Source organism: Podarcis melisellensis (genome assembly GCF_964234715.1).
Source record: "Podarcis melisellensis genome assembly, chromosome: 2".
Taxonomy (NCBI): Eukaryota; Metazoa; Chordata; class Lepidosauria; order Squamata; family Lacertidae; genus Podarcis; species Podarcis melisellensis.
In genome coordinates, this window is record NC_138529.1 from 66,481,287 (window position 1) to 66,495,838 (window position 14,552).

At 46.8% G+C, this 14,552-nt stretch overlaps 1 protein-coding gene across 4 annotated transcripts in view; it reads left to right on the plus strand.

Annotated features, from left to right (window-relative positions):
* The window catches only part of CPLX2 (complexin 2), a 128,300-nt gene that overhangs the window by 89,855 nt on the left and 23,893 nt on the right, over positions 1–14,552 (plus strand). Inside the window, exon 1 of one of the 4 annotated variants that reach the window (XM_081901161.1) lies at positions 2,692–2,794. The exons of 2 other annotated variants lie outside the window; for them this stretch is intronic. The gene's annotated coding sequence lies outside the window, so the exon portion shown is untranslated. Of the gene's footprint in view, positions 1–2,691; positions 2,795–2,826; positions 3,132–14,552 lie in introns of those variants that run through there. One more of the 4 variants, XM_081901158.1, reaches the window with a different exon arrangement.

Here is a 14,552-nt window from a genome sequence, read left to right on the forward strand (position 1 = left end):
GTTCAGAGGATGATGGGTTTTAAATATAAAAGGACTAGCATGTATATAACATTTTCTGCTCAGGCAGTTGGGATATAAATTTAGGGAGGGAATCATAGGGCCAGGGAAGGCAGACCAACAGAGGCTGGTATAAAGGCTGGTTAATTCATGTGTTTTTGTTCGTAAGTTGGATTGTAGCCATGCTCTGTAATAGAAATGTCAAACTCAAATATTAATGGGAAGCTATACAACTTGTCAGAATTATTGAAGGGGATGAAAAGAATAATTATCTAACTCCTGCATCATCATCATCATCATCATCATATTTTATTTATTTATATTTTGTGCAAACTGAAAATCTTGCTTTAAAACTTTTTGTTTGGTGTTGGGGGGAGGGGAGAAAACATGTTATCCAGGATTCTGCTGCTGAGCTTGATGGTGCTTTTGTATTAACATAACTGAATTGATCAATGTAATTCACTTGGCTCAGCTCATAGACATGAGGAGATGATACTCTATGGATTAATTGTCAGAAAACCAGTGTGGGAGATCCAAAGGTTGCATACCTTTCTTGCCTAATGTAACTTTAATTATTCAAAGTTTGGAAAATAATCTTTTGATTGTAAGACACTATTCCAGACAGTGCATAACGGAACAGCAAGATTTGGGAGTTGGTTTATCAGGAATATTGAGGACAGGGAGTAAGGGCAGCGAGAGAATGTTTCCCATTTAATTGGGCAGGTAAGGCGTATTCTCCACAATTTTGTCATCATGGCACCATGAGCACTCAATAACTACATCCATCCAAAAAAAGTTTTCCATAGTACCACTTTTGCATGAGCAATTAAAGCTGCTTCATTCGTTAGAATGCATCGGTGGCAACCTTTGACAGCAGCCACATGGAAAGAATTACTATAGAAATAAAGGGTTGCTCATTTGATGGGACACTGAGAATAGGCTGTGGGGCTACAGACAGAAAGATGTGGCTTATATTCTGTCTCATTGAGCCAGGATCTGCTGATCCTAGGATTTGAAAGCAGTTTTTGTTCAGAGGTTGTAGCATCTCACTTTGTGTTCTGTACAGATGGCAATATGGAATGGATTGCACATGTAATACCATGGGTTCTTTTCTATCCCGACACCTCTGGCAAAGTAAATATTTGTTTGTGCCTGCTTAACAGTCTAGGGACTTGGAAGTGTTGTTTTAGATCTCACTTTGTGTGTGGATGTAGACACATATTTATGCTAAGTATGCTGTTGTTGATAAAAGCCACAATTGAAGCTATGGCTCTTGCTGTCTAGGGGTTCCTGGTGTGCAGAATGAGCCCATGTCAAGATCTCTATATTGGCCCTTCTAAAATCCAATATGATTCCAGATTTGGAGACAGTGTGGCATGATGCAGTGAAGCCAATTGCATGCTGTTGCCATTACATGCCTGCACAGCCCCAAACTCCCTAAACCTCTACCCTTCCCTTCTCCCTCCTGTTAGCGCCAGCAATGCAATGTGTTCAGAAGCAGTGGAGCCCAACCTGCATGTGCTATTGAAGTTGCCTTTGGAGGTGAGAAAGGGAAATAGCTCAGTGTATTCATAAAGCCCCAGGTATCTCTGGCTAGAGCTGGGAGAGACCCCTGTCTGAAACCCTGGAGAGAGGCTGTCAGTCAGTGTAGATAATACTGAGCTAGATAGACCAATGGCTTGACTTGGTATGAGATAGTTTCTTATGCTCCTATGCTCATTTTACAACTGTTATAGAAGACTTCTGTGCATCCCAGTGTGGCCAAACACCTTGTTAGCCTTTTAGTAAGAGGGAATGAATAACCCCGCAGTAAAGACAATGGTCTGAAATTACTTACATAGCACTTTCCATGGTGAATGTTCTGCATTTGCCTTCTTATAATAACCCTATTATAATGTGAACATTTATTACTATTCCAGTTGTACAGATTGGAAACTGAGATTGAAAGATAATGGCATGCCCAAATCCATCCAGTGAACCCTGTTGAACTGGGACTGAATCCAATTTCCTACATTCAAATCCAGCATCAACAGGAACTCATTGGCTTCACATTTTAAATGTCCAGATAGCACCTTGAATTTAAATAGACGGAATACACTCTTTCCTGTTTGGAAAGAGTTGTGTCTTGTTTGGTAGGTTTATTTGAATCGAGTGATTCAAGGAGTAGAATACCAACTCTGAATCCTTTCATTTCATTGGAACCTTCTCCCTCCTTTCTTTCTGATTTATCCTAAATGAGATCTTTGTTTTTCTTTAAAATCACTATCAGGCTTCCCAAATCCAGCCAAGTAGCTTGTTTCTCCCCCGCCTCCTTTTTTTTTTCTTTCTTTCTTTCTTTCTTTCTTTCTTTCTTTCTTTCTTTCTTTCTTTCTTTCTTTCTTTCTTTCTTTCTCTTTCTTTCCAAGAGTATTTTCCCAATACAAAGCCATTTTTGCACTTATTGTTTACCGTTTGTAAGGAGACTAGGGTTTACCTTGGTACTTTAGTCGCTGGAACAGTTGGATTCTACTAGCTCTCTACACTGTTATCCAACACCGAAGATAAACTGATGGTCCTTCCCCCACAAGAGGTCCCTGCCAGATCATGATGCCCCCTCCTTTCTTCTCAGCACCTAATTGCTGGACCAGCAGGGGTGAGCAAAGTAACCACCCAGTACGAGGTAGACGCTGTTTTTGCTTCTCGCATCGGAGCGTGATTAATATTAGTCAGCCAGATGGGTGGAGATGACAGGAATAATAAAGTAGCTCATTAGGGGACGATGCTTGGAAGGTCAAGACAGAGCCGCGATGCATTTGTGGTGAGAAGGTTGGGAGGGGTGGATAGGGAGAAAGAGGAAAGCCCTCCTTTGGGTAAACACTGTCGAAGAAGGGAGGCGGGTGGGGGAGGAGGGAGAGAAAGACACGCGTTGGTTCCCAGGCAGAGGAAGGTTCCGCCTGTAGGAACCTGAGCGTGAGCCGACCCACTCCGTCAAGGAGCGCGGGGAGAGACGGGCAGGCGCGTCAGGGTTTGAGAGGAGTGATTCGAGAGGTGCCGTCGTCAGGCTACGGGAAAGAGACAGGAGGCGGGCTTTGCGCACAGGACTTGAGAGAGCAGCACCTCTCCGCAGCTGGCCACGGGCTTCTGGAGCGCCGCTGGTGAGTGAGCCCGTCTGGGAGGGACAGGTGGCGTGGTGCTGAAGGGACAGCTCCCCGGGCGCGGAGGTGAAAACGGGATCCCGCAGGGGCTGAGGAGGAACCGCGAAGATCGCGGGTGGTGGTCTTAGGGAACTCGGTGGGTCCTCGGCAGCCGGTGGGGTATTCTTTCTCTAGCCACCTCTATCTGCAGCCGAGAAAAGGAGGGTGGGATCTGTGTGGGCGCAGCAAGGGGCGCTACCCTACTAGGTCTCCCCGTCTGCCTTACATTCAGAAAGGAACTACGAGCGTGACCCTGTTTAAAAGAAAAGGTTGGCCTAGGGAGCCAGCTGCCCCCTGCCTTCCGCTCAGTCTTCACTGCGTTTTGGGATCTGTTTTTGGGTCTTTCCCCGGAAGCACGCGCTGTGTGAGGCGGGGAGGTTTTGCGGAGGGAGCTGTCCAAGTGCTGATTCGCCCTCTCCGGGCTTCGCCTACGGAGCGGAGGCTTCAGGGACTCGCCGCAGCAGGTGGCGATCTCTGCCCGCTGCCCAGCGCTGAACGTCCGAGCGGAGCCGCGGGCGCCCGCCTGTCTCCTGCTCTGCATGTTAATAATTCGGCAGTGCGGATGACGGTTGGCTAAGGTGGGGTGCGCGGGTAGAAGATTAGGGACAGCCGTGCGTTATTTGCCGCCCAGTCGGAGCGGGAGAGTTGGTACTAGGGAAGGGGGTGAACTTGGGAGCGAGGGGGTGCCATGTGGCGCTAAACCATACGCGAGCTAAGTCACATACACACATGCGTTCTTCCAGAGACGCCCGCGCATGGTACACGAGACCTACCTCAAGGAAATGCGGAGAGAAACCCACAAGTGGGCGCACACCCGCCCACGCCACACCAACTCCCAGGAATCCTCGGAACCCCTCTGCGCCCATCGCCTGCCTCTGGGACTTGACCCACAGGTTGCGTGCGCCTCTGTCTCAGCCCCAGAGGCAGTTTCTAGCCAGCTAGCAGACTAACCCGGACCGAACCAGGACCTTGCCCGCTTTTGCAGCTGAAGCAAATCCGCCGGGGATGATCGCCAGAGCTCCATGGTCTTCTGGCCGATCGCGGTCGCACCTGATTGCGACCAAGTGGTTGGTTCCTCGCTCTCTGCCCTTGCCTGGGAGATCTCTGTTTGCTAGGCAGCCGCGCAGCTCCAGCGATCCAGTGGGGCAGGAGGAGCCCTCCTCGCTCTCTGGCTCTGTGCGGGCTCTGTCGCGGCGGGGCTGGGGCTGGGGAGCAGCCATCCATGTGTGCTTGAAGGGATAAAAAGCAAAGCAAGTTTTCTCGTGGCTTCCCTCCCGCTCGCTGGCGCAGGGCACGGTTCGGGTCGTCAGTGTAGTGTCATTTGGAAACGCGCAGAAGAAGAAGATGATGATGATTTGCTAAGAGCGGGTCAAGTACCCCCTGCTCGGTCTATTAGACAGTCTCCTCTTTTTCCCGCTCACCTCTCCGACAGGCTTCCAGAGAGGGACTTTGACCCTTGGCCAAAGATTTGCGCCTGCCTTCCTTACTGCGCCGGCAAACCAAAGACTCCTGTGGTTGGTGGTCTCCCCGCGCCCTTAACTCGGGCTGGGTCCCTTGCATGTCCTTCCCGAAGCAGCTGGGGCTCCTCTGCTAGCGGTTGGTACAGCCGCAGCTCCGCTCTGCTTTCCCTCTTCGGGATCTTTAGAAACTCAGCGGAGGGCAGTAAAGCGTGCAAAGGCAGGGCAAACTCGACGGGCTGCATTCATTCATCCCCGGGGCAAGGAGGGCTGCCGGAGTTCCTGGCTAAATGCACCAGGTGCCAGAACCAACAGCCCCAGAAGGCAGATATGCTAACCAGCAAAGGATTCTCTTTCCACACACAAACACGAACGCACGCAGTTTTTTACACACTGTGTATCTCAGGCACACGCAGGCATTACAGACACTTTGCAGGGACTGATCCCTAGGAATCCGCTTAAGCCCAGGTTCCCATTTAGATGCATTCAGGTTAATTGGACTAGGTCGTTTTAATTCCAGGGAATTAAAAGTGTGTGGAATGTGTTTGTGCACATACACAGAAGGGCAATTTTCACACACATGACACTTAAATAACCTTTGAGACTTTTCTTTTTTCGAAAAAAATGATGCAAGCAACACTTATGAAAATGTCCATTAAATCATACATTTGACTCACAATATCAAGCAGAAACATCCCTAGCTATATCTCTCCAGTCTTTCTCACTCTCTCCCGGCTGCTTGTTCCATTTTATTTCGCCTAGTTCTTTCCCCCAGCACACATAATCCTCTGCATAATTTCCTTGAAAAAAGAAACATCTCACAAATGCACATCTAATGCAGACATAATTCTTCAACCCTTTCAGCCCCCCTCTCTTCAACATCAAGATGCCATTGTTCCACACAGTGCACAACAAATGACATCCTATGAACACAGCTGCCATACAACACTGATGTGTTACATTTTGTGTGCATGTAGTCCCATGGAATGCAATGCTGCACATCTCAGTCATGCACATCCTGTTTTCTATGGCTTCCAATGCACAGGGACACTCCATGTACCTCCAGTGTCAAAGTCAGTTAATATAACCTGACCTAACACCTAACTCCTTTGCATTGTTTTAAATTCTCTCATGCATGCTTCCTCACATGTCCTATGGTGCATAATTTACAGGAGGTATACAACTGCTGTTTTTATATAATGCTGCATACATCTTTCTCCTGCTCACTCTGACATGTCATGCACCACTCTTGGAATATGTGTGATATGCCATTAGCCACTTTTGCTGTTTAACAGTTATCGGGCACCATTTGGCATCTGGGCACTGTGTAGGATCCTTGTGTCACTTGTGAAACTCTGGCTCACCACTCTTAATTTTTGGGGTGTGGGGAGAAGTCCTGGGCTCAAACCTACCTGGAATCTCTACTTTCTAGTCTAGAAGTCCTTCCCCTGTAATTCTGGAGATGCAGAGGGGGCCTGTGGTCACTTAGAGCTGGTTCAGACGTGATAGCAAGTGCTGACACTTACGCTTCAGCTTTTCATGCACCCACATTGGTTTTCTGTGCATGCACTTGTCAGCAGTTGCTTTAACATCAGTTGTGGTTTTGTGTTCTGTTCATGCTCAGAGACCCTCTCTCCTTAATTACATCTTATAGAGCTTCAGCCCCAGCACTGAATATGGGATTTGGAGCTGAGCCTAGTGAGTCCTTACTAAGGATCGTGTCTCTAGCTCCATCTTCCACCTGCCTCAATTCCCCTTCTCTCTCCCTCTCTCTTTTACACACACACACACACCATATAATCATTTATTTGGCGTAGTTTCTGTAATAGTTTCTCTGTTACACATCCTGTTTGTCAATTCAGAATCTCCACTCTTCATGCACCACTTACATGCATGTGTGTTTGTATTTCCATATATCACCACCTGGATACATTATTAAATACACATTATGGCTCCATCACACCTGGCCATATGCTTGTCTCCCAAAATGTAAACAAAGCAAGCTTATTTAATATAGTCTCATCCTAGATTACTCATGTGATGCAAACCACAAACACTAGTCATAGCTTGGCTGGCGACTCTTTCCAAAAGTAGTTGATTGTGTCTTTGTTTCATTTACCATCCTTTAACTTCCATCTGTAGAGAATCAGGCTGACAGTGAGATCATTTCTCATTAGTGACTGAATTAAGGTGCATAGAGGGAGGATTAAAATTAATTTAAGAATAGCCCTGCCAGATCAGTCCAGTTGTCATCTAGTCCAGCATTCTGTTCTCATGGTAGCCAGCTAGATTTCCATGTGAAGCACACAAGCAGTACCTGAGCACAGAAGCACCCTCCCCTCTTATGATTTCCAGCAACTCCTCTGTACTGGAGACAGTAGCACTAGATGGGCAACAGCTGTGGCAGCTGAAATAAGGCAAATTCGAAGGAACCAGTCAGCCGTGGATTAAAGAGCTGAACTTAAAATAATGTGACTGGTCTTCTTTCTAAAAGAGGGAGCCTGCATCCAGGTCCAAGTGGGTCAAGAATTTGTTTTTCCTATTCTGTCCATCCTGTTAAAGAGAAGGACAAGGACGGACTCACTCACTTGCAAGACACTCTCTTACGGAGAGTGCATCTGTTGGTGGTTGGACAGACCTGTCCTTAGAACAAAACAAAAAAGAATTCTATAAGGTGGTTTGCCAAATTAACATGTTTTGGTATGGTAGTTGAACATTTTTAGTGTAAGCATAGTACTTATTGCCTTTCTCCTTTGTAACTTTTTGCTGAACTTGGTGTTTGGTGCAATGCGGTGTGCCAAACAACCTCAAATCTACCTATGCTGAAAATTCAAATCTTTCTGGCTTCTTAAGCTCTCTTCCTAGAGCACCGAGATGAAAGATTGCTTAAGAAGTCTGGGCAGGTGCTGAAGGCCACACTACTGGTGGTTCCTTGGGGATTAAAGATTAGACCCAGACCACTGTGGGGCTGGTTTCCAAATGGAGTCTCTCCTCCCACACCATTTTGCAACTTGTGCAGTGTGACCAGATGGTGCTTCTCACTCTTATGAGCCCTATTTAGCTGGGCTCACAGGCTCACAGAATGTCATGAGGTTATAGAATCATGGGATTTTAGAGCTGGAAGGAACCTTGGTGGCTATCTAGTCCAACCCCAATGCAGATTTTCAAAGTATTTCCAGTTTTTCAAAGGTTAATTTGCACAGCCATTGTGCATGTGGTGGCTGAAAGAAATCCACTTGAGATAGTTCAAAGGTGGGTTGTCCACCCAGGATGAACTGTTCATGCACAGGCATCAGTATTGACACAATTTTATATTGATTTTACACCACACTGAAAACCGCTCTCAGTAGGAATCTGTGGCAGAATGTGAAACATACAATCCTGGTGCGATGGTACCTTCGCATTGCATAAAAGCCACAGGCAGGGAGCAAGGATCGCTAGGAATTTTGTGATGGTTTCCACCCATCACCATTTGCCTGATGGTCCTGTGAACTGACCCTCAGAATACTCCTTCACATGCACCTTCGTGCTCTTCCCCTGCCCCCCCATTTTGGAATTTTAGTGGCCTTAATGCGCAGACACACACAAAATGAAGCTTAGGAGACAGTGGAGCAATTCTAAACAGAGGGAGGGAATGAGAGAGGGTCTCTTTCTCTACAAATTGTGGGGGAGGAAGAGAGCGTGCTGTGCTTGAGATAATCGGCATGGGAGAAACTGTGGGTGTGTATGTCTCTATACGTGTCCGTTTTATGTGATAGAGCCTGAACATATGGCTTTTGGTAGACTCTGTGTGGGTGGGTGAAAGAGAGGGAATTGCATTGTTGGAAAAGAATATATATTTTGAGGCAGAGAATACAATTATTATAAGGAGAGCCTGGTGGCCTGTGCATGACAGTGAGGATGTGTGTGTTTGTATGAGAAAGAGAGAAAGGACGTATGTGTATGAGAGAGAAAAACTGTGTTTGGGATATAATGTGGACTCCACACTATTTGATGCAGGTGGTGTGTTTAGAAACTTTTTACATCTGAAGGCTTCTTTGTGCAGGATGCTTTTTGATGTAATTTACCTCCCCATTGGAAAAACCATAAGGACCTCATCACTTGCAAAGTGTGGCACATGTACCTGTTTTGCCACAACTGTCTGACCTGGGAAACCGATGACAGCAGTTTCCTCTTTCCATGCTTGCAGCAAATTACAGTGGTACCTTGGGTTAAGTACCTAATTCATTCTGGAGGTCTGTTCTTAACCTGAAACAGTTCTTAACCTGAAGCACCACCTTAGCTAATGGGGCCTCCTGCTGCTGCTGCTGTTGCTGCTGCCGCCGTGCCAATGGAGTATGATTTCTGTTCTCATCCTGAAGCAAAGTTCTTAACCCGAGGTACTATTTCTGGGTTAGCGGAGTCTGTAACCTGAAGCGTATGTAACCTGAGGTACCACTGTAATGCTCACCTCCCACTTTGCAAGTGCTGATGTCCTTACAAGTATTGCTCATTCCATTTGTTACCAGCCCTTCACCATAATGTCCTAGTAATTTAAAATATACTAGTAAAAACAGTCTGAGACAAATTACAGCCACATTAATGGGGTTGGTCCTGCAAATATCACTCTTAGGGTTCAAAGGTCAGGGTAAAAACTGCATAATGAAGGTGCCAGGTGGATGGGGAGGTTGAAATCTGAGCCCTAAGGACTGCCACATAGAATGCCCTCTCCTAGGTTGACACACACACACACACACACACACATACACACACACTCAACCAACTGAGGGTGGTAGAACTATGAAAGGACTCTTTCTGCTGGTTTTAACACCCAGAAGGGGTTTATGTTTATTATTCTAAGTGTGTGTGGTCTTTGAGGGCCTAACCTGATGTGACTGTTAAACTTATCTTTGCATTCCCAGCAGGCATGGAGGGAGAATTAAACCCTTTCTTCTCTTTTTCTTAAGGAAAACATCTCCCCTTAAGCTAGTATTTATCTGAGGGAAAATCCTCCTGCTGACAAAAGCTTCCTTCCCAAAGCAAATACCAGCTTTGAAGGAAGGGGGTTCCCCAAGACTGCAGTAAGGGAGGAAAGTGTTAAAAATTCCACCTACACCAGCTGTGATCCTGTTAATGATCAACGCATATCCACCCAACTGGTGCTGTATGCATCTTTTAAAAGACCTGCATGTTAAATACAGATTCACTTAAGTCACATCTAGTTAGTCCAGGACCAGCACAATACAGTGGTACCTCGGGTTAAGAACTTAATTCGTTCTGGAGGTCCGTTCTTAACCTGAAACTGTTCTTAACCTGAGGTACCACTTTAGCTAATGGAGCCTCCTGCTGCAGCCATGCTGTTTCTGTTCTCATCCTGAAGGAAAGTTCTCAACCTGAGGTACTATTTCTGGGTTAACGGAGTCTGTAACCTGGAGCGTCTGTAACCTGAAGCATCTGTAACCCGAGGTACCACTGTACATTTTGCTACCTGAGATGAAGGACAAGATGGCACACACCCAACCTAATTTTATGAACTGATTGTTGAATCTTAATTTCAATATCGGCAATAGGCTTCTGTCTTCCACCATACCTGAGGGCAGCAGTTATAAGGGTCCAAGTCAGGTCCTGTGGCACACACAACACACAGCTCCGTCCCCCAGAATTAGGGTACAGCCAGGAGGCTTTCTCCACTGTCCCCCATTCCAGCATTTGCTGCCTGACACAGTCACCTCACTCTGCCTAATGACAGGACCAGCCCTGAATTTGGCCCGGAGTATGTGACTATTTCTCAAAACTTTTTTTCTGGAAGTCTCTTAACATGGTGTGTGTGTGTGTGTGTGTGTGTGTGTGAGAGAGAGAGAGAGAGAGAGAGAGAGAGAGAGAGAGAGAGAGAGAGAGAGATATTGTATATTCAGCAGAGCAATGCAAATAAAGAGCTCGGTGATTCTAACTTCTGAATGTCTTTGCAAGAACCGGAGACAGCCAGAGTATCTTCTTTGTCCAGAGGCCAGAGCAATTGGTATTATTGTCACGTCTGCACAGGGGCTACACTGTCACTGCCCTACACAGGGTTCAAGCTGTTAACTCCGCAGATGGGACTCCATATGGCACTTGGTTGGGAGGTTGAGTACAGTATTTGTTTTGTTGGAAACCTGCACCTTACCATTCTGCTGCAGTGATCTGAGATGTTACTTCTGCTTGTGTCCAAGCAAAATACTCAATGCAAGGGGGGAGGTTTTTACAATATTTCTTAGCATTGCGCAATCCCCTGATTTTACCATGATGAACAGTCATTGGACTTCAATTCCCATTCATTCCTGTGTATATGTAACTGTTGCCTTCTCACTCCATTTTGTGCGCATAATGAAGTATCAGCAGGGAAAGCCAGTTTGGTTTTGATGGAGCAATGGCATTCTACCGGGGTGATCTGGGCTCAAATCCCATTAACATTAGTAGGCTCATTGGGTGGCCTTTTGCGAGTTGTTGTCTCTCAGCCTCTATTTCCCAAATGTATAAGGAGCCCCTGCTGGATTCCGCCCATGGACCATCTAGTCCAGCATCCTGTTCTCACAGTGGTCAACCACAAGCAGGATTTGAGCACAAGAGCACTCTTCCCTGCTGCAGTTCCCATCAACTGGTATTCAGAAGCATTGCTGGCTTTGACCATGAAGGCAGAGTATAGCCATCATGGCTATTAGCCATTGATTGCTTTATCCTCCAGGAATTTGTCCAACCCTCTTTTAAATCCATCCAAGTAGATAAAGATACTTGTGATCTACATCAGCATGAAAAATTTGACAAGGATTGTAAAGCACTTTGACATGAAAAGTGATATAGATGGTGGCGGTGGCGGTGAAGAAGAAGACTCTTGCTTGTAAATCACATCGCAAATGAAATGAGTGCCACCTCTGAAAATTGACAGGGCTTGCTTATTGTCTTCCCCTTACAGTGGATAATAAGGCTACTTGTATAAAACAGTTTTTGCCTTATAAGGGACCGTGTTGGCCTAGTAATATTTAAGATGGGCAAGCTGGTTTAATTATATCTCTTTGGGGGAAAGTTTTTTGTATTTTGCTTTAAACAGTTGGGGAGGGCAGTCTACCTTGTTTCTATGAGGAATGTAACCTTGTTTATCCAGCAATGCCAGACAGTTTGTAATCTAACTAAAGTGCCTGCTTGCTATTCACCCCCATTTCTTTCTGAAAAACTGTTTAGCTGAACCAAACTCATGTTGACTGGTTAACTTTGGGGTAGAGGGGTGGGAGTTGATCTTAGAACGCTTGAACCCTCAGGAAAGTTCTGTATAGCTCACAATTCCATGTTTCCCATGTCTTGAATACTAGTCCAAAAAATGATAGCCCCTACAAGCCCTGTGTTTTTCCCTTCTAGAATGCATCATTAATTGCTTTAATTGTGAATTTTAATTTGTATCGTTTTCTCTTTTCTGCAAGTTGCAAGATGGAAACACTGCTGGTTGCAAGGGGAGGGGGATTGTAGCCAGCCAGATGGTCTGTAGGCTAGAAACATGATCAGCCAGTTTTATTCTGCATTGGTGGGCAGTTGTCATGGATGAGCTCATCAGCCTTTTCCATCTCCAATGGCTGTGGTTCCTGTGCTTATTATTATTACTAGCCTTTATCTATTATTTTCCAGCAGGCCTCGTTTTCCAAGCCTCATTTACCCCAATGCAAACTCACACCTCTCGCACCACATGGTTTACAGTGGAGAAGATGTTCCACCTTTGAGATCTCCTCCTGCCTCCTTACGTTGGAATTAATTTTTCCATGGAAGGTGATTCCACCCAATTCTAAAGCTGTGGTTCTAAAAGAAATTCATCTGCAAATTGTGCAATTGCAAAAGTTTTTAACCCAGAATAAATAAATGTATACCAGCAGGACAACTCCAGAATGAAGTGCCTGGAGGACTATCACTTAATAAAGGTAAAGGTAAAGGGACCCCTGACAATTAAGTCTGGTCACAAATGACTCTGGGGTTGCAGCACTCATCTCCCTTTACAGGCTGAGGGAGCCGGCGTTTGTCCGCTTCCGCAGACAGTTTTTCTGGGTCATGTGGCCAGCATGACTAAGCCGCTTCTGGTGAAACCAGAGCAGCACATGGAAACGCCATTTACCTTCCTACCGGAGCGGTACCTATTTATCTACTTGCACTGCGTGCTTTAGAATTGCTGGTTGGCAGAAGCTGGGACCGAACAACGGGAGCTCAGCCTGTCGCAGGGATTCAAACCACCGACCTTTCGATTAGCAAGCCCAAGTGGTACAGTGGTTTAAACCCCAGCGCTACCTTAATGATAACTTGGATTTCATGAAGAGATCTTGCTTCCTATCATCCCTGGGAGTTGTCACACCCCTCTCAAAAGGAAGAGTTGTAGCTCAGTGGTAATGCATTTGCCTTGCATACCGAAGGTTCGATCTTTGGTAACCCTGCTTGGGCTGCAGCAGCGGAGCATATGCCCACACTGTCCGGGGCAAGCACATGGGGCATGCCCCCAAGGGGGTGGAGCGCAGAGGGTGCCCTCCCACGTGCCATAGTTCAGGGTAGGAGAGAGGTGGGGAAGCTGTTGCTCACTCTCCTCCTCTCCGCGGTCAGTTCAGGCCTGACCTGGCAGCAGAGCTGCTATGGCCAGGCCGTGGCGGAGGAAAGCAGGTGGCAGCTTTGCCACTCACTCTCCCCCTTGCTCTCCACTACCAGGTCAGACGTGACCTGGTGGCAGAGCTACTGCAGCCGGCCGCGTGGTGCCTTGCGGCTAAGGAGGGTGGGCAGCAGCATTGCCGCCGCCTCTCCTGCTCTCAGCCGTCAGGTCAGAAGAGTTGCTGCCACCGAATCCAGGTGTGCCATGGACTGCTCTTCTCCCCTTGTTCAGGGCAGAGCTGCACAAGTGCTGCAGCCAAGGCACAGCTCCTTCTGGCATGGAGCCAGGCTCCAATGAAGGAGCCTGCTGTGCGGGCACCTGTTTGCGCCCCCTCTCAAAATTGCACCTGGGGCCATGGCACCCACAGCACACACACACACACACAATCTGTTGGGCTGGAAATGTCCCCAGTCTGAACTTCAGGTGAGCAATTGCCGTTCATTGTGGGGCTATACCCAGCTAGATGGACCTATGGTCTGCCTTAGTAATGAACAGCGTCCTCGGTGTTCCTAAATGAGTTTCACCCTCTTTGATCTGACTGTGTCAAAGCGTAGCATCAGAGCTCAAGAGGGGAGAAGTGCCAATGGGCTAGAGGTACAAGCGCTGCTTCTGCAGTGGGCTTTGAGAGCCCTGTGGCGAGGAGCAAACTCAAGTTATGTGCAAAGCAGAGAAATACCTCTCATCCTGCTTACAAGCTATTTATCTCCCGCAACTGAGACCACAGCAGTGTTCTCTGCCTTGCCAAAATGAACTTAATTATCAAGAAGCAACAGTGGCTAATTTATGTGAGACGGGGCAGGATCAATCGAGTGGGGATGCCACCTGATTAGCTGGCAGAAGCGGGAAACACACACACATGCACAGACGATTCCCAATGAGATCTGTAGAGAGAGGTTCTTATTTTCTGTTTCAGTGGCAAATGCACACAGTTAAAGATACAGATACCTCACCCCAGCACGCCCCAGCAATTACGGGCTTAGACAGGTTGGAGTGACTTGTCGACGCAACATCACAGAGATTGGGTAGTTACTGCAGCAACCCATGTCTAGCAGTGTGACAGGCTGAGGAAGATATCCCAACAATCCCATGCTTTTCAAGATTAGGGCAAATGAGCCAGGTTAAGCTCTGCCAAATCAGTTTCTTTCATCATCAGGTTAGTGTTTGTTACTTTGGCACCACACTAGTTTTGGAGTAACATACAACTCTTAATCAAGCTTCCTGTAACTGGAGCTGCTCCAAGCAAATGCATCTACATTGTAGCTCTTATTGTTTAAAGCTGCTGATTTTTTTTTTCTG